We start from the raw sequence: 19,842 nt of genomic DNA on the forward strand, positions 1-19,842 counted from the left end.
TGGGCTGATAGCTTTAAAGATATGTTCTGATGGTGGCTAGAGTGGAGCAGGACTGTCTCCGTGGCGCAATTGGCTAGCGCGTTCGGCCGTTAACCGACAGGTTGGAGGTTCGAGCACACCCGGTGGTGGTGCGGGCTTTTTCCTATGGGCTGATAGCTTTGAAGATATGTTCTGATGGCGGTGAGAGTGGAGCATGACTGTCTCCGTGGCGCAATTGGCTAGCGTGATCGGCTGTTAACTCAAAGCTTGGAGTTTCGAGCACACCCGGTGGTGGTGCGGGCTTTTTTCTATGGGCTGATAGCTTTGAAGATATGTTCTGATGGTGGTGAGAGTGAAGCAGGACTGTCTCCGTGGCGCAATTGGCTAGCGCGATCGACTGTTAACCGAAAGGTTGGAGGTTCGAGCCCACCCGGTGGTGATGCGGTGCTATTTTTTGGGCTGATAGCTTTGAAGATATGTTCTGATGGTGGTGAGAGTGGAGCAGGACTGTCTCCGTGGCGCAATTGGCTAGCGCGATCGGCTGTTAACTCAAAGCTTGGAGTTTCGAGCCCACCCGGTAGTGGTGCGGCGCTTTTTTTTCTTTGAGCTGATAGCTTTGAAGATATGTTCTGATGGTGGTGAGAGTAGAGCAGGACTGTCTCCGTGGCGCAATTGGCTAGCGCGATCGGCTGTTAACCGAAAAGTTGGAGTTTCGAGCCCACCCGAGGACGGTGTGTCCCTTTTTTTTTCTTTGCGCTGATTGCTTTGAAGATATGTTCTAATGGTGGTGAGAGTGGAGCACGACTGTCTCCGTGACGCAATTGGCTATCGCGATCGGCTGTTAACAGAAAGGATGGAGGTTCGAGCCCAGCCGGGGGTGGTGCGGCGCTTTTTTTTTTGGGCTGATAGCTTTGAAGATATGTTCTGATGTTGGTGAGAGTGGAGCACGACTGTCTCCATGGCGCAATTGGCGAGCGCGATCGGCTGTTAACCGAAAGGTTGGAGGTTAGAGCCCACCCGGTGGTAGTGCGGCGCTTTTTTTTCTTTGGGCTGATAGCTTTGAAGATATGTTCTGATGGTGGTGAGAGTGGAGCAGGACTGTCTCCGTGGCGCAATTGGCTAGCGCGATCGGCTGTTAACCGAAAGGTTGGAGTTTCGAGCCCTCCCGGGAGTGGTGTGTTGCTTTTTTTTCTTTGGGCTGATAGCTTTAAAGATATGTTCTGATGGTGGCTAGAGTGGAGCAGGACTGTCTCCGTGGCGCAATTGGCTAGCGCGTTCGGCCGTTAACCGACAGGTTGGAGGTTCGAGCACACCCGGTGGTGGTGCGGGCTTTTTTCTATGGGCTGATAGCTTTGAAGATATGTTCTGATGGCGGTGAGAGTGGAGCATGAATGTCTCCGTGGCGCAATTGGCTAGCGTGATCGGCTGTTAACCGAAAGCTTGGAGTTTCGAGCCCACCCGGGGACAGTGTGTCGCTTTTTTTTCTTTGCGGTGATAGCTTTGAAGATATGTTCTGATGGTGGTGAAAGTGGAGCACGACTGTCTCCATGGCGCAATTGGCTAGCGCGATCTGCTGTTGACCGAAAGGTTGGAGTTTCGAGCCCACCCGAAGTGGTGCGGCGCTTTTTTTCTTTGGACTGATAGCTTTGAAGATATGTTCTGATGGTGGTGAGAGTATAGCAGGAATGTCTCCGTGGCGCAATTGGCTAGCGCGATCGGCTGTTAACCGAGAGGTTGGAGGTTTGAGCCTACCCGGGGACGGTGTGTCGCTTTTTTTTCTTTTCGCTGATAGCTTTGAAGATATGTTCTGATGGTGGTGAGAGTGGAGAACGACTGTCTCTGTGGCGCAAATGGCTAGCGCGATCTGCTGTTGACTGAAAGGTTGGAGGTTCGAGCCCACCTAGGGGTGGTGCGGCGCTTCTTTTTTTTGGGCTGATAGCTCTGAAGAAATGTCCTGGCGGTGGTGAGAGTGGAGCACGACTGTCTCCGTGGCGCAGTTGGCTAGCGCGATCTGCAGTTAACCGAAAAGTTGGAGGTTCGAGCCCACCCGGTTGTGGTGCGGCACTTTTTTTTCTTTGGGCTGATAGCTTTGAAGATATGTTCTGATGGTGGTGAGAGTATAGCAGGACTGGCTCCGTGGCGCAATTTGCTAGCGCGATCGGCTGTTAAGCGAAAGGTTGGAGGTTCGAGCCCTCCTGGGAGTGGTGTGTTGCTTTTTTCTTTGCGCTGATAACTTTAGAGACATGTTTTCACGGTGGTCAGATTTGAGCACGACTGTCTCCGTGGCGCAATTGGCTTGCACGTTCGGCTGTTAACCGAAAAATTGGAGGTTTGAGCCCTCCCGGGAGTGGTGTGTTGCTTTTTTCTTTGCGCTGATAGCTTTGAAGATATGTTCTAATGGTGGTGAGAGTGGAGTACGACTGTCTCCGTGGCCCAATTGGCTAGCGCGATCCGCTGTTAACGTAAAGGTTGGAGGTTCGAGCCCTCCTGGGAGTGGTGTGTTGCTTTTTTCTTTGCGCTGATAGCTTTGAAGATATGTTCTAATGGTGGTGAGAGTGGAGCACGACTGTCTCCGTGGCCCAATTGGCTAGCGCGATCCGCTGTTAACGTAAAGTTTGGAGGTTCGAGCCCACCAGGTGTTGGTGCGGCGCTTTTTTTTCTTTGGGCTGATAGCTCTGAAGAAATGTTCTGACTGTGGTGAGCGTGGAGCACGACTGTCTCCGTGGCGCCATTGGCTAGCGCGATCGGCTGTTAACCGAAAGGTTGGAGGTTCGAGCCCACCCGGTGGTGGTGCGGCGCTTTTTTTTTCTTTGGGCTGATAGCTCCGAAGAAATGTTCTGATGGTGGATAGAGTGGAGCACGACTGTCTCCGTGGCGCAATTGGCTAGCGCAATCGGCTGTTAACCGAAAGGTTGGAGGTTCGAGCCCTCCCGGGAGTGGTGTCTTGCTTTTTTTTCTTTGGGCTGATAGCTTTAAAGATATGTTCTGATGGTGGCTAGAGTGGAGCAGGACTGTCTCCGTGGCGCAATTGGCTAGCGCGTTCGGCCGTTAACCGAAAGGTTGGAGGTTCGAGCACACCCGGTGGTGGTGCGGGCTTTTTTCTATGGGCTGATAGCTTTGAAGATATGTTCTGATGGTGGTGAGAGTAGAGCAGGACTGTCTCCGTGGCGCAATTGGCTAGCGCGATCGGCTGTTAACCGAAAAGTTGGAGTTTCAAGCCCACCCGAGGACGGTGTGTCGCTTTTTTTTCTTTACGCTGGTTGCTTTGAAGATATGTTCTAATGGTGGTGAGAGTGGAGCACGACTGTCTCTGTGACGCAATTGGCTATCGCGATCGGATGTTAACAGAAAGGATGGAGGTTCGAGCCCAGCCGGGGGTGGTGCGGCGCTTTTTTTTCTTTGGGCTGATAGCTTTGAAGATATGTTCTGATGTTGGTGAGAGTGGAGCACGACTGTCTCCATGGCGCAATTGGCGAGCGCGATGGGCTTTTAACCGAAAGGTTGGAGGTTAGAGCCCACCCGGTGGTAGTGCGGCGCTTTTTTTTTCTTTGGGCTGATAGCTTTGAAGATATGTTCTGATGGTGGTGAGAGTGGAGCATGACTGTCTCCGTGGCGCAATTGGCTAGCGTGATCGGCTGTCTACCGAAAGCTTGGAGTTTCGTGCCCACCCGGGGACGGTGTGTCGCTTTTTTTCTTTGCGGTGATAGCTTTAAAGATATGTTCTGATGGTGGTGAAAGTAGAGCGTGACTGTCTCCGTGGCGCAATTGGCTAGCGAGATCAGCTGTTAGCCGAAAGGTTGGAGGTTGGAGCCCACCCGGGGGTGGTGCGGCGCTTTTTTTCTTTGGGCTGATAGCTTTGAAGATATGTTCTGATGGTGGTGAAAGTGGAGCACGACTGTCTCCGTGGCGCCATTGGCTAGCGCGATCGGCTGTTAACCGAAAGGTTGGAGGTTCGAGCCCACCCGGTGGTGGTGCGGCGCTTTTTTTTCTTTGGGCTGATAGCTCCGAAGAAATGTTCTGATGGTGGTGAGAGTGGAGCACGACTGTCTCCGTGGCGCAATTGGCTAGCGCAATCGGCTGTTAATGGAAAGGTTGGAGGTTCGAGCCCTCCCGGGAGTGGTGTGTTGCTTTTTTTTCTTTGGGCTGATAGCTTTAAAGATATGTTCAGATGGTGGCTAGAGTGGAGCAGGACTGTCTCCGTGGCGCAATTGGCTAGCGCGTTCGGCCGTTAACCGTAAGGTTGGAGGTTCGAGCACACCCGGTGGTGGTGCGGGCTTTTTTCTATGGGCTGATAGCTTTGAAGATATGTTCTGATGGTGGTGAGAGTGAAGCAGGACTGTCTCCGTGGCGCAATTGGCTAGCGCGATCGACTGTTAACCGAAAGGTTGGAGGTTCGAGCCCACCCGGTGGTGGTGCGGTGCTTTTTTTTTGGGCTGATAGCTTTGAAGATATGTTCTGATGGTGGTGAGAGTGGAGCAGGACTGTCTTCGTGGCGCAATTGGCTAGCGCGATCGGCTGTTAACTCAAAGCTTGGAGTTTCGAGCCCACCCGGTAGTGGTGCGGCGCTTTTTTTTCTTTGAGCTGATAGCTTTGAAGATATGTTCTGATGGTGGTGAGAGTAGAGCAGGACTGTCTCCGTGGCGCAATTGGCTAGCGCGATCGGCTGTTAACCGAAAAGTTGGAGTTTCGAGCCCACCCGAGGACGGTGTGTGGCTTTTTTTTTCTTTGCGCTGATTGCTTTGAAGATATGTTCTAATGGTGGTGAGAGTGGAGCACGACTGTCTCCGTGACGCAATTGGCTATCGCGATCGGCTGTTAACAGAAAGGATGGAGGTTCGAGCCCAGCCGGGGTTGGTGCGGCGCTTTTTTTTCTTTGGGCTGATAGCTTTGAAGATATGTTCTGATGTTGGTGAGAGTGGAGCACGACTGTCTCCATGGCGCAATTGGCGAGCGCGATCGGCTGTTAACCGAAAGGTTGGAGGTTAGAGCCCACCCGGTGGTAGTGCGGCGCTTTTTTTTTCTTTGGGCTGATAGCTTTGAAGATATGTTCTGATGGTGGCTAGAGTGGAGCAGGACTGTCTCCGTGGCGCAATTGGCTAGCGCGTTCGGCCGTTAACCGACAGGTTGGAGGTTCGACCACACCCGGTGGTGGTGCGGGCTTTTTCCTATGGGCTGATAGCTTTGAAGATATGTTCTGATGGCGGTGAGAGTGGAGCATGACTGTCTCCGTGGCGCAATTGGCTAGCGTGATCGGCTGTTAACCGAAAGCTTGGAGTTTCGAGTCCACCCGGGGACAGTGTGTCGCTTTTTTTTCTTTGCGGTGATACCTTTGAAGATATGTTCTGATGGTGGTGAAAGTGGAGCACGACTGTCTCCGTGGCGCAATTGGCTAGCGCGATCGGCTGTTAGCCGAAAGGTTGGAGGTTCAAGCCCACCCGGAGTGGTGCGGCGCTTTTTTTCTTTGGACTGATAGCTTTGAAGATATGTTCTGATGGTGGTGAGAGTATAGCAGGACTGTCTCCGTGGCGATTTTTTGGCTAGCGCGATCGGCTGTTAACCGAGAGGTTGGAGGTTTGAGCCCACCCGGGGACGGTGTGTCGCTTTTTTTTCTTTTCGCTGATAGCTTTGAAGATATGTTCTGATGGTGGTGAGAGTGGAGCACGTCTGTCTCTGTGGCGCAAATGGCTAGCGCGATCTGCTGTTGACTGAAAGGTTGGAGGTTCGAGCCCACCTGGGGGTGGTGCGGCGCTTCTTTTTTTTGGGCTGATAGCTCTGAAGAAATGTCCTGGCGGTGGTGAGAGTGGAGCACGACTGTCTCCGTGGCGCAGTTGGCTAGCGCGATCGGCTGTTAACTCAAAGCTTGGAGTTTCGAGCACACCCGGTGGTGGTGCGGGCTTTTTTCTATGGGCTGATAGCTTTGAAGATATGTTCTGATGGTGGTGAGAGTGAAGCAGGACTGTCTCCGTGGCGCAATTGGCTAGCGCGATCGACTGTTAACCGAAAGGTTGGAGGTTCGAGCCCACCCGGTGGTGGTGCGGTGCTTTTTTTTGGGCTGATAGCTTTGAAGATATGTTCTGATGGTGGTGAGAGTGGAGCAGGACTGTCTCCGTGGCGCAATTGGCTAGCGCGATCGGCTGTTAACTCAAAGCTTGGAGTTTCGAGCCCACCCGGTAGTGGTGCGGCGCTTTTTTTTCTTTGAGCTGATAGCTTTGAAGATATGTTCTGATGGTGGTGAGAGTAGAGAAGGACTGTCTCCGTGGCGCAACTGGCTAGCGCGATCGGCTGTTAACCGAAAAGTTGGAGTTTCGAGCCCACCCGAGGACGGTGTGTCCCTTTTTTTTTCTTTGCGCTGATTGCTTTGAAGATATGTTCTAATGGTGGTGAGAGTGGAGCACGACTGTCTCCGTGACGCAATTGGCTATCGCGATCGGCTGTTAACAGAAAGGATGGAGGTTCGAGCCCAGCCGGGGGTGGTGCGGCGCTTTTTTTTCTTTGGGCTGATAGCTTTGAAGATATGTTCTGATGTTGGTGAGAGTGGAGCACGACTGTCTCCATGGCGCAATTGGCGAGCGCGATCGGCTGTTAACCGAAAGGTTGGAGGTTAGAGCCCACCCGGTGGTAGTGCGGCGCTTTTTTTTTCTTTGGGCTGATAGCTTTGAAGATATGTTCTGATGGTGGTGAGAGTGGAGCAGGACTGTCTCCGTGGCGCAATTGGCTAGCGCGATCGGCTGTTAACCGATAGGTTGGAGTTTCGAGCCCTCCCGGGAGTGGTGTGTTGCTTTTATTTCTTTGGGCTGATAGCTTTAAAGATATGTTCTGATGGTGGCTAGAGTGGAGCAGGACTGTCTCCGTGGCGCAATTGGCTAGCGCGTTCGGCCGTTAACCGACAGGTTGGAGGTTCGAGCACACCCGGTGGTGGTGCGGGCTTTTTTCTATGGGCTGATAGCTTTGAAGATATGTTCTGATGGCGGTGAGAGTGGAGCATGAATGTCTCCGTGGCGCAATTGGCTAGCGTGATCGGCTGTTAACCGAAAGGTTGGAGGTTCGAGCCCACCCGGTTGTGGTGCGGCACTTTTTTTTCTTTGGGCTGATAGCTTTGAAGATATGTTCTGATGATGGTGAGAGTATAGCAGGACTGGCTCCGTGGCGCAATTTGCTAGCGCGATCGGCTGTTAAGCGAAAGGTTGGAGGTTCGAGCCCTCCTGGGAGTGGTGTGTTGCTTTTTTCTTTGCGCTGATAACTTTAGAGACATGTTTTCACGGTGGTCAGATCTGAGCACGACTGTCTCCGTGGCGCAATTGGCTTGCACGTTCGGCTGTTAACCGAAAATTTGGAGGTTTGAGCCCTCCCGGGAGTGGTGTGTTGCTTTTTTCTTTGCGCTGATAGCTTTGAAGATATGTTCTAATGGTGGTGAGAGTGGAGTACGACTGTCTCCGTGGCCCAATTGGCTAGCGCGATCCGCTGTTAACGTAAAGGTTGGAGGTTCGAGCCCTCCTGGGAGTGGTGTGTTGCTTTTTTCTTTGCGCTGATAACTTTAGAGACATGTTCTCACAGTGGCCAGATCTGAGCACGACTGCCTCCGTGGCGCAATTGGCCAGCACGTTCGGCTGTGAACCGAAAATTTGGAGGTTTGAGCCCTCCCGGGAGTGTTCGTTGCTTTTTTCTTTGCGCTGATAGCTTTGAAGATATGTTCTAATGGTGGTGAGAGTGGAGCACGACTGTCTCCGTGGCCTAATTGGCTAGCGCGATCCGCTGTTAACGTAAAGTTTGGAGGTTCGAGCCCACCAGGTGTTGGTGCGGCGCTTTTTTTTCTTTGGGCTGATAGCTCTGAAGAAATGTTCTGACTGTGGTGAGCGTGGACCACGACTGTCTCCGTGGCGCCATTGGCTAGCGCGATCGGCTGTTAACCGAAAGGTTGGAGGTTCGAGCCCACCCGGTGGTGGTGTGGCGCTTTTTTTTCTTTGGGCTGATAGCTCCGAAGAAATGTTCTGATGGTGGTGAGAGTGGAGCACGACTGTCTCCGTGGCGCAATTGGCTAGCGCAATCGGCTGTTAACCGAAAGGTTGGAGGTTCGAGCCCTCCCGGGAGTGGTGTCTTGCTTTTTTTTCTTTGGGCTGATAGCTTTAAAGATATGTTCTGATGGTGGCTAGAGTGGAGCAGGACTGTCTCCGTGGCGCAATTGGCTAGCGAGTTCGGCCGTTAACCGAAAGGTTGGAGGTTCGAGCACACCCGGTGGTGGTGCCGGCTTTTTTCTATGGGCTGATAGCTTTGAAGATATGTTCTGATGGTGGTGAGAGTGAAGCAGAACTGTCTGCGTGGCGCAATTGGCTAGCACGATCGACTGTTAACCGAAAGGTTGGAGTTTCGAGCCCACCCGGTAGTGGTGCGGCGCTTTTTTTTCTTTGAGCTGATAGCTTTGAAGATATGTTCTGATGGTGGTGAGAGTAGAGCAGGACTGTCTCCGTGGCGCAATTGGCTAGTGCGATCGGCTGTTAACCGAAAAGTTGGAGTTTCGAGCCCACCCGAGGACGGTGTGTCGCTTTTTTTTTCTTTGCGCTGGTTGCTTTGAAGATATGTTCTAATGGTGGTGAGAGTGGAGCACGACTGTCTCCGTGACGCAATTGGCTATCGCGATCGGATGTTAACAGAAAGGATGGAGGTTCGAGCCCAGCCGGGGGTGGTGCGGCGCTTTTTTTTCTTCGGGCTGCTAGCTTTGAAGATATTTCATTTCATTTCATTTCATTTTATTATACCCCTCAGGGCCAGAGGCATTACAGAGGGGGAGTGGTAAAAGCACAAAAAGGTAACAAAATAAAAGGAACAAAATATGCAAGTACAATAGAGACGCACTATAAGTTAGAAAGAGCCTGAGTATACAATATTAGCTACAGAATTGCGAAAATGTTTACAGTGTTTAATGTTTACAATGTCAGCGGGAAGGCCATTCCAATCGCGAGAGGTTCGTGGTAGAAATGATTGATAAAAGTACTCAGTATTACATGAAGCGAATCCAACTTTGTGACGACGATCAGTGCGATGGGATACATAAGATGGTTGAGGGATGAGTCGATCGCGCAGATCAGGATGATGATACATTTTATGAAACAAGGCAATGCGTGACACTTTTCTGCGCAGTGATAATGATGGGAGGGAAAGGTCTGATTTCATAGAAGTTATGCTGGCGGTGCGACTGTAATTAGCGCGAATGAAACGTACAGAGTTGTTCTGAACCATCTCTAGAGCAGTAATTAAGTTGATATGGGTGGGATCCCACACCGATGTAGCATACTCTAATTTCGATCGGATAAGTGTTTTATAGAGCAGGAGTTTCAAGGAGGAAGGAACGTGATAAAAGTTTCGACGAAGATAGCCTAACATGCGGTTAGCTTTGTTAATTAAGTGCTCGATATGAGCAGACCAGTTTAGGTTTGCAGTAATGTAAACACGGAGGTATTTATATGAAGTTACTGATTCTAAATGAATGTTATCAATGTGGTATGGTGGTGGACGGGAAGATTTTCTGGAAACACGCATGACTTTACATTTATTAATATTTAGTTGCATTAGCCATTCACTGCACTAGTCTGCGATTGCGCCAAGATCAGACTGAAGTGAGGCAACATCATTAGAGTTCGTTATCTCTCTAAAAACAACACAGTCATCCGCGAATAGGAGAATATTAGAGTTAACAACGGAAGGAAGATCATTAATATAAATTAGGAATAATAAAGGCCCAAGGACTGAACCTTGAGGAACTCCCGAATAGACATCTGTAAACTCTGAGTTAAAGCCATTAAAAGAAACAAATTGTGAGCGGTTTAAAAGGAAGCACTCAATCCATTTCAGTAAATTAATACCAATATTAAGCGTGTCTAGTTTAAGCAGTAGCAATTTATGACAAACCTTGTCGAATGCCTTAGAAAAATCTAAAAATATGCAGTCAATGATCGATGATCGATCTAGTACTTGATGTAGCGCATGAGTAAAGGTTATTAGCTGAGTTTCACATGAGTAATGTTTTCTAAAACCGTGTTGTGCTGAACAGAAAAAAGAGTTGGATTCTAGAAAACCGACAAGGTTAGTGAAAATAATATGCTCAAACATTTTACAACATGTGCTGGTTAAGGAAATGGGGCGATAGTTAAGTGGAGATGTCTTGCTTCCAGACTTGAGAATTGGAATGACCTTCCCAATTTTCCACTCATTTGGAAGAATGGACTGATCAAGAGACTGTTGAAAAAGTTTAGTTAAGATTAACGCAGCGTAGGCCGAAGTGTTTTTCAAGAACTTGTTACTAATATTATCACAGCCGGGAGCTGAATGAAGGCTAAGTCCACCAATGAGCTCAAGAACACCAAGTGTACTGATTAGTATAGGTGGCATACTTTCAAAGGTATGGCTGTTTGTTGTGGGGTTATTAACAGCAGAATGGGCAGAAAAGTTCTCAGCAAATGTACGGTTAAAAACTGAGGCACAAATATCAGATGAAATGGGGTCGCCAGAGGAATCGGTCAGTGTGATAGCGTCATCGGTTGAGGGATTAAAAGTTCGCCAGAATTTCTTAACATTTGTGGTTAACATGGAAGGTAGTACATAGGAATGAAAATGTTTTTTTGCATCTCGAAGGGCTTGAATGTACAACGTAGACGCTGTTGCATATAAAGCCCAACGTTCATTAGAAGGCGAAAGTTTTGCGGCGCGAAAGAAACGCTTTTTCCTGTTTGACAAACGCCGGATATGGCTGTTGTACCAGGGTGCATTTGAGTTGTTGGTTACACTGCGGTGTGGGATGTACTGTTCAGTGAGTTGAATTATTTTATCTGAAAACATATTCCAATTAGTTTGTACACTGCGATCGTCAAAACCGTCAAGAAAAAGATCAGTGTAGGTAGAAAGGTCATTGTTGATTGCCTCAAAGTCACCTCTGTTATAGTCACGAATGATTTTCTTCTTTTTCTTTGTTTTCGGGTGGGCTAAGTTAATGGAAACATGTAGAAGCAAATGATCGCTAAGACCCGGAAGGTACGTTATGGGCGATATTATATCGTAACTGTTTGTTAGAATTAAGTCTAATGTGTTTGCAGCGTGAGCTACTATTCTGGTTGCTTGTGTACACATTTGCTGTAAGGAAAATACCGAGCAAACGTCTAAAAATTCGCGAGCTTGGGACGAAAGCGGAAATATTAAAGGGGAATGGGAATTCCAGGTTATGTTGGGAAAATTGAAATCACCCAGCAAGAGCAACGGCGATGTAGGGAAACGCGTACTAACAACGTTTATGGCATCTTGAAGTTCGCTACTGAATGTAGGCGAGGGTGAGGGTGGGCGGTAGCATACCCCGATGACTACACTCTGGTGACTAAGCGTTACCACAGCCCATATCATTTCTAGATTAGTATGAACGTGTACAGATGATGATGGGATATCGCTGGAAATAGCCAGAAGTACGCCACCGCCTCTCTGTGTGCCACGGTCGCGACGAAAAAGTGAGAAGCGATGAGCGTTTAAAAATATCTCGGAGTCGCACACTTGCCCGCAGAGCCAAGTTTCAGTTAACGCGATAATTTTAGCGGAGCATGTGTCGATCGCTGATGATAGAGAGTTATACTTGTTAAGAACACTTCTGATATTAGTAAACAGGACCGATATGGAAGCTACAGTCACATGACCACTGCCCCTCGCGCTTTCCTAGGGCTTGGAAGTTGCAGGCGGGGCAATGGTTCGTGTACTACGATTTGGAATGTTGATGATTGCATCACTGTTTGGGTCGTACATGTAGCATTTTTGGTTCAGAAGCAGCTTGTTGTAGCTGAGTTTATGCTTGACGGGGCCTGGTTGACTCTTGGCAAAATCAAGTAGTTTTTTCCGAGCTGCACGTGTAGCGGGTGAAAAATCCTCTGCTACAGTGATGTTATGTTTCTTTAGGTGTATATGTGTCGCGAGTAACGCATCTTTTGTTTTATAGGATAGGCATTTAACTATGATTGGGCGACATTTGCCCTGGCTGAAGGTACCCAAGCGATGCGCGCGTTCAATGGCATCAGAGGAAAGGGGAGAAGAAAGGTGGCAATTGAGAGTGGAAATAACTTTTTCCTCTGTCATTGCCCAGGTTTCTTCAGAATCTGGGATGCCGTAGAAAATGAGGTTGTTGCGTCGCAGTCTGTCATCGTGATCCTGCACGCGTGTTTGCAATGAGCATACCTGAGCGGAAAGCTGATCTGTCTGAGTATGGATGCTACTAACTTCCTGGGTAAGTTCTTCTAGTTTTTTATAATTTTCCTCCAGTACTTCAAGCCGGTTCTGAATAGCAGTGATCTTGGTTTCGATGGATTTCTGTCCAGATTTATTTGCTTTAACATCAGCTGCTAATTCGGTCTGTACCTTCGAACTTTCCAGTGAGCGGGTGTGAACATCTTTGAGCATTTGGAAAATGACCCTCATCTGTTCCGCGGGATCTGCGGGTAGGGATGCTATGTCACCGAGCGTGTCCGAACGCTTGGTAGGGGGCCCGGGGTTGCTCTCAACATCGCCAGCGCGTAGCAGCAAAAAAGGTATGAAAAAACATTCACAAAACACTTCACACAACACCCGTGGACACGGGACCAGTATTAAGCAGAGGTTGTTATTTTTCTTTGCATATTTGGAGGTTTGGACGAAAGTTTGGAGGTTGCTTTTCTTTGCAGAAAAAGGCTGTGCGCATAATTACAGGTGTTCCTCGCGATGAACATTCCAAACCCATTTTCGAAGCCCTTAATTTACAACCAATGCCTGAGATATACAATACAATTTTAATGAAGCGATATCGTACTTCCTTAAAGAATCACGACTCTTTTCTTACTGATTTAGCGCGTTTGACACCCTATACCTGCCCCTATAGCACACGAGCTACCGATGACTGGAAAATTCCTTACACACGTACTAACTATGGTCGCCAGATGATGAGCTACTTACTGCCACTAACCTTAAACAGTTTCTTACAATAAACCATTTATACTGCTCCGTTCTGTAAATGTTTTTCAACGTGTTAATAAAATGCAAATCGGCATGACCTTGAAGTACATGTTTTGATATTGTATAATAACTGATGATCTCATGCTGCTGTTGCTGTTGCTATGTTGTCAAATGGTGCGAAAGCCTTCGTCAAGCCTTAATGGCTTTTTGCTTTCGCCCCACAGCATCACTGTTGTGACTTTTGTAATGTCTCCTGTGATGTCGGAATAAACTGAATTGAATATAAAGAAACGTTTGCACACACCTGCATTGCAAAAGGGAAGCGATTCAGTGCTTGTACAGAAGCACCGATCCCGTGTCCACTGAATTGGTTTGGGCTGCGCTGGCTTCTTAAACACTTGGTTGAAGTTGATGCTGCTGTCGATCCGGGGGGTTGCTTGAAGACGAGTTCATCAAGAATAGGCAGGGTAGGCATGGGCGCGAAATCACGAGGCGAAAAGATCACCACGTCAGACGCGCCGACGCCTAGATGTTCCAGCGTCGAGGGTAATGAAGGAGCGCATATCACGCCTAAGGATGCACTTGATAAGAAGGGCACGAGGAATGCCAGCTGAACCTGCATTGCAAAAGGGAAGCGATTCAGTGCTTGTACAGAAGCACCGATCCCGTGTCCACTGAATTGGTTTGGGCTGCGCTGGCTTCTTAAACACTTGGTTGAAGTTGATGCTGCTGTCGATCCGGGGGGTTGCTTGAAGACGAGTCCATCAAGAATAGGCAGGGTAGGCATGGGCGCGAAATCACGAGGCGAAAAGATCACCACGTCAGACGCGCCGACGCCTAGATGTTCCAGCGTCGAGGGTAATGAAGGGGCGCATATCACGCCTAAGGATGCACTTGATAAGAAGGGCACGAGGAATGCCAGCTGAACCTGCATTGCAAAAGGGAAGCGATTCAGTGCTTGTACAGAAGCACCGATCCCGTGTCCACTGGAAATATGTTCTGATGTTGGTGAGAGTGGAGCACGACTGTCTCCATGGCGCAATTGGCGAGCGCGATCGGCTGTTAACCGAAAGGTTGGAGGTTAGAGCCCACCCGGTGGTAGTGCGGCGCTTTTTTTTTCTTTGGGCTGATAGATTTGAAGATATGTTCTGATGGTGGTGAGAGTGGAGCATGACTGTCTCCGTGGCGCAATTGGCTAGCGTGATCGGCTGTCTACCGAAAGCTTGGAGTTTCGTGCCCACCCGGGGACGGTGTGTCGCTTTTTTTCTTTGCGGTGATAGCTTTAAAGATATGTTCTGATGGTGGTGAAAGTAGAGCGTGACTGTCTCCGTGGCGCAATTGGCTAGCGCGATCAGCTGTTAGCCGAAAGGTTGGAGGTTGGAGCCCACCCGGGGGTGGTGCGGCGCTTTTTTCTTTGCGCTGATAGCTTTGAAGATATGTTCTAATGGTGGTGAGAGTGGAGCACGACTGTCTCCGTTTCCCAATTGGCTAGCGCGATCCGCTGTTAACGTAAAGTTTGGAGGTTCGAGCCCACCAGGTGTTGGTGCGGCGCTTTTTTTTCTTTGGGCTGATAGCTCTGAAGAAATGTTCTGACGGTGGTGAGCGTGGAGCACGACTGTCTCCGTGGCGCCATTGGCTAGCGCGTTCGGCCGTTAACCGAAAGGTTGGAGGTTCGAGCACACCCGGTGGTGGTGCGGGCTTTTTTCTATGGGCTGATAGCTTTGAAGATATGTTCTGATGGTGGTGAGAGTGAAGCAGGACTGTCTCCGTGGCGCAATTGGCTAGCGCGATCGACTGTTAACCGAAAGGTTGGAGGTTCGAGCCCACCCGGTGGTGGTGCGGTGTTTTTTTTTTTTTGGGCTGATAGCTTTGAAGATATGTTCTGATGGTGGTGAGAGTGGAGCAGGACTGTCTCCGTGGCGCAATTGGCTAACGCGATCGGCTGTTAACCGAAAGTTTGGAGGTTCGAGCCCACCAGGTGTTGGTGCGGCGCTTTTTTTTCTTTGGGCTGATAGCTCTGAAGAAATGTTCTGACGGTGGTGAGCGTGGAGCACGACTGTCTCCGTGGCGCAATTTGCTAGCGCGATCGGCTGTTAAGCGAAAGGATGGAGGTTGGAGCCCTCCTGGGAGTGGTGTGTTGCTTTTTTCTTTGCGCTGATAACTTTAGAGACATGTTTTCACGGTGGTCAGATCTGAGCACGACTGTCTCCGTGGCGCAATTGGCTTGCACGTTCGGCTGCTAACCGAAAAATTGGAGGTTTGAACCCTCCCGGGAGTGGTGTGTTGCTTTTTTCTTTGCGCTGATAGCTTTGAAGATATGTTCTAATGGTGGTGAGAGTGGAGTACGACTGTCTCCGTGGCCCAATTGGCTAGCGCGATCCGCTGTTAACGTAAAGGTTGGAGGTTCGAGCCCTCCTGGGAGTGGTGTGTTGCTTTTTTCTTTGCGCTGATAACTTCAGAGACATGTTCTCACAGTGGCCAGATCTGAGCACGACTGCCTCCGTGGCGCAATTGGCCAGCACGTTCGGCTGTGAACCGAAAATTTGGAGGTTTGAGCCCTCCCGGGAGTGTTCGTTGCTTTTTTCTTTGCGCTGATAGCTTTGAAGATATATTCTAATGGTGGTGAGAGTGGAGCACGACTGTCTCCGTGGCCCAATTGGCTAGCGCGATCCGCTGTTAACGTAAAGTTTGGAGGTTCGAGCCCACCAGGTGTTGGTGCGGCGCTTTTTTTTCTTTGGGCTGATAGCTCTGAAGAAATGTTCTGACTGTGGTGAGCGTGGAGCACGACTGTCTCCGTGGCGCCATTGGCTAGCGCGATCGGCTGTTAACCGAAAGGTTGGAGGTTCGAGCCCAGCCGGTGGTGGTGTGGCGCTTTTTTTTCTTTGGGCTGATAGCTCCGAAGAAATGTTGTGATGGTGGTGAGAGTGGAGCACGACTGTCTCCGTGGCGCAATTGGCTAGCGCAAACGGCTGTTAACCGAAAGGTTGGAGGTTCGAGCCCTCCCGGGAGTGGTGTGTTGCTTTTTTTTCTTTGGGCTGATAGCTTTAAAGATATGTTCTGATGTTGGCTAGAGTGGAGCAGGACTGTCTCCGTGGCGCAATTGGCTATCGCGATCGGATGTTAACAGAAAGGATGGAGGTTCGAGCCCAGCCGGGGGTGGTGCGGCGCTTTTTTTTCTTTGGGCTGATAGCTTTGAAGATATGTTCTGATGTTGGTGAGAGTGGAGCACGACTGTCTCCATGGCGCAATTGGCGAGCGCGATCGGCTGTTAACCGAAAGGTTGGAGGTTAGAGCCCACCCGGGGGTAGTGCGGCGCTTTTTTTTTCTTTGGGCTGATAGCTTTGAAGATATGTTCTGATGGTGGTGAGAGTAGAGCAGGACTGTCTCCGTGGCGCAATTGGCTAGCGCGATCGGCTGTTAACCGAAAAGTTGGAGTTTCGAGCCCACCCGAGGACGGTGTGTCGCTTTTTTTTTCTTTGCGCTGGTTGCTTTGAAGATATGTTCTAATGGTGGTGAGAGTGGAGCACGACTGTCTCCGTGACGCAATTGGCTATCGCGATCGGATGTTAACAGAAAGGATGGAGGTTCGAGCCCAGCCGGGGGTGGTGCGGCGCTTTTTTTTCTTTGGGCTGATAGCTTTGAAGATATGTTCTGATGTTGGTGAGAGTGGAGCACGACTGTCTCCATGGCGCAATTGGCGAGCGCGATCGGCTGTTAACCGAAAGGTTGGAGGTTAGAGCCCACCCGGGGGTAGTGCGGCGCTTTTTTTTTCTTTGGGCTGATAGCTTTGAAGATATGTTCTGATGGTGGTGAGAGTGGAGCATGACTGTCTCCGTGGCGCAATTGGCTAGCGTGATCGGCTGTCTACCGAAAGCTTGGAGTTTCGTGCCCACCCGGGGACGGTGTGTCGCTTTTTTTTTTGCGGTGATAGCTTTAAAGATATGTTCTGATGGTGGTGAAAGTAAAGCGTGACTGTCTCCTTGGCGCAATTGGCTAGCGCGATCAGCTGTTAGCCGAAAGGTTGGAGGTTGGAGCCCACCCGGGGGTGGTGCGGCGCTTTTTTTCTTTAGGCTGATAGCTTTGAAGATATGTTCTGATGGTGGTGAAAGTGGAGCACGACTGTCTCCGTGGCGCAAATGGCTAGCGCGATCGGCTGTTACCGAAAATTTGGAGGTTTGAGCCCTCCCGGGAGTGGTGTGTTGCTTTTTTCTTTGCGCTGATAGCTTTGAAGATATGTTCTAATGGTGGTGAGAGTGGAGCACGACTGTCTCCGTTTCCCAATTGGCTAGCGCGATCCGCTGTTAACATAAAGTTTGGAGGTTCGAGCCCACCAGGTGTTGGTGCGGCGCTTTTTTTTCTTTGGGCTGATAGCTCTGAAGAAATGTTCTGACGGTGGTGAGCGTGGAGCACGACTGTCTCCGTGGCGCCATTGGCTAGCGCGTTCGGCCGTTAACCGAAAGGTTGGAGGTTCGAGCACACCCGGTGGTGGTGCGGGCTTTTTTCTATGGGCTGATAGCTTTGAAGATATGTTCTGATGGTGGTGAGAGTGAAGCAGGACTGTCTCCGTGGCGCAATTGGCTAGCGAGATCGACTGTTAACCGAAAGGTTGGAGGTTCGAGCCCACCCGGTGGTGGTGCGGTGTTTTTTTGGGCTGATAGCTTTGAAGATATGTTCTGATGGTGGTGAGAGTGGAGCAGGACTGTCTCCGTGGCGCAATTGGCTAGCGCGATCGGCTGTTAACCGAAAGGTTGGAGGTTCGAGCCCACCCGGTGGTGGTGCGGCGCTTTTTTTTCTTTGGGCTGATAGCTCCGAAGAAATGTTCTGACGGTGGTGAGAGTGGAGCACGACTGTCTCTGTGGCGCAATTGGCTAGCGCTATCGGCTGTTAACCGAAAGGTTGGAGGTTCGAGCCCTCCCGGGAGTGGTGTGTTGCTTTTTTTTCTTTGGGCTGATAGCTCTAAAGTAATGTTCTGATGTTGGCTAGAGTGGCGCAGGACAGTCTCCGTGGCGCAATTGGCTAGCGCGTTCGGCCGTTAACCGAAAGGTTAAAGGTTCGAGCACACCCGGTGGTGGTGTGGGCTTTTTTCTATGGGCCGATAGCTTTGAAGATATGTACTGATGGTGGTGAGAGTGAAGCACGACTTTCTCCGTGGCGCAGTTGGCTAGCGCGATCGACTGTTAACCGAAAGGTTGGAGGTTCGAGCCCACCCGGTGGTGGTGCGGCGGTTTTTTTCTTTGGGCTGATAGCTTTGAAGATATGTTCTGATGGTGGTGAGAGTGGAGCAGGACTGTCTCCGTGGCGCTATTGGCTAGCGCGATCGGCTGTTAACCGAAAGCTTGGAGTTTCGAGCCCACCAGGTGGTGGCGCGGCGCTTTTTTTTCTTTGAGCTGATAGCTTTGAAGATATGTTCTGATGGTGGTGAGAGTGGAGCAGGACTGTCTCCGTGGCGCAATTGGCTAGCGCGATCGGCTGTTAACTCAAAGCTTGGAGTTTCAAGCCCACCCGGTAGTGGTGCGGCGCTTTTTTTTCTTTGAGCTGATAGCTTTGAAGATATGTTCTGATGGTGGTGAGAGTAGAGCAGGACTGTCTCCGTGGCGCAATTGGCTAGCGCGATCGGCTGTTAACCGAAAAGTTGGAGTTTCGAGCCCACCTGAGGACGGTGTGTCGCTTTTTTTTCTTTGCGCTGGTTGCTTTGAAGATATGTTCTAATGGTGGTGAGAGTGGAGCACGACTGTCTCCGTGACGCAATTGGCTGTCGCGATCGGATGTTAACAGAAAGGATGGAGGTTCGAGCCCAGCCGGGGGTGGTGCGGCGCTTTTTTTTCTTTGGGCTGATAGCTTTGAAGATGTGTTCTGATGTTGGTGAGAGTGGAGCACGACTGTCTCCATGGCGCAATTGGCGAGCGCGATCGGCTGTTAACCGAAAAGTTGGAGGTTACAGCCCACCCGGTGGTAGTGCGGCGCTTTTTTTTTCTTTGGGCTGATAGCTTTGAAGATATGTTCTGATGGTGGTGAGAGTGGAGCATGACTGTCTCCGTGGCGCAATTGGCTAGCGTGATCGGCTGTCTACCGAAAGGTTGGAGTTTCGTGCCCACCCGGGGACGGTGTGTCGCTTTTTTTCTTTGCGGTGATAGATTTGAAGATATGTTCTGATGGTGGTGAAAGTAGAGCGTGACTGTCTCCGTGGCGCAATTGGCTAGCGCGATCAGCTGTTAGCCGAAAGGTTGGAGGTTGGAGCCCACCCGGGGGTGGTGCGGCGCTTTTTTTCTTTGGGCTGATAGCTTTGAAGATATGTTCTGATGGTGGTGAAAGTGGAGCACGACTGTCTCCGTGCCGCAAATGGCTAGCGCGATCGGCTGTTACCGAAAATTTGGAGGTTTGAGCCCTCCCGGGAGTGGTGTGTTGCTTTTTTCTTTGCGCTGATAGCTTTGAAGATATGTTCTAATGGTGGTGAGAGTGGAGCACGACTGTCTCCGTTTCCCAATTGGCTAGCGCGATCCGCTGTTAACGTAAAGTTTGGAGGTTCGAGCCCACCAGGTGTTGGTGCGGCGCTTTTTTTTCTTTGGGCTGATAGCTCTGAAGAAATGTTCTGACGGTGGTGAGCGTGGAGCACGACTGTCTCCGTGGCGCCATTGGCTAGCGCGATCGGCTGTTAACCGAAAGGTTGGAGGTTCGAGCCCACCCGGTGGTGGTGCGGCGCTTTTTTTTCTTTGGGCTGATAGCTCCGAAGTAATATTCTGATGGTGGTGCGAGTGGAGCACGACTGTCTCCGTGGCGCGATTGGCTAGCACAATCGGCTGTTAACCGAAAGGTTGGAGGTTCGAGCCCTCCCGGGAATGGTGTGTTGCTTTTTTTCTTTGGGCTGATAGCTTTAAAGATATGTTCTGATTGTGGTGAGAGTGGAGCAGGACT

The 19,842-nt window shown here is 50.1% G+C and overlaps 1 long non-coding RNA gene across 1 annotated transcript; it reads left to right on the top strand.

The window, feature by feature from the left end:
* The first annotated feature begins 10,564 nt into the window (after positions 1 to 10,564).
* LOC119167845 (uncharacterized) lies at positions 10,565 to 12,599 on the top strand. Its single transcript, XR_005109318.2, has 3 exons — positions 10,565 to 10,780; positions 12,089 to 12,229; positions 12,376 to 12,599. It is a non-coding gene; the product is annotated as an uncharacterized LOC119167845 (long non-coding RNA).
* Positions 12,600 to 19,842: the final 7,243 nt, after the last annotated feature.

This window comes from Rhipicephalus microplus, unplaced genomic scaffold, assembly GCF_043290135.1.
Source record: "Rhipicephalus microplus isolate Deutch F79 unplaced genomic scaffold, USDA_Rmic scaffold_26, whole genome shotgun sequence".
Taxonomy (NCBI): Eukaryota; Metazoa; Arthropoda; class Arachnida; order Ixodida; family Ixodidae; genus Rhipicephalus; species Rhipicephalus microplus.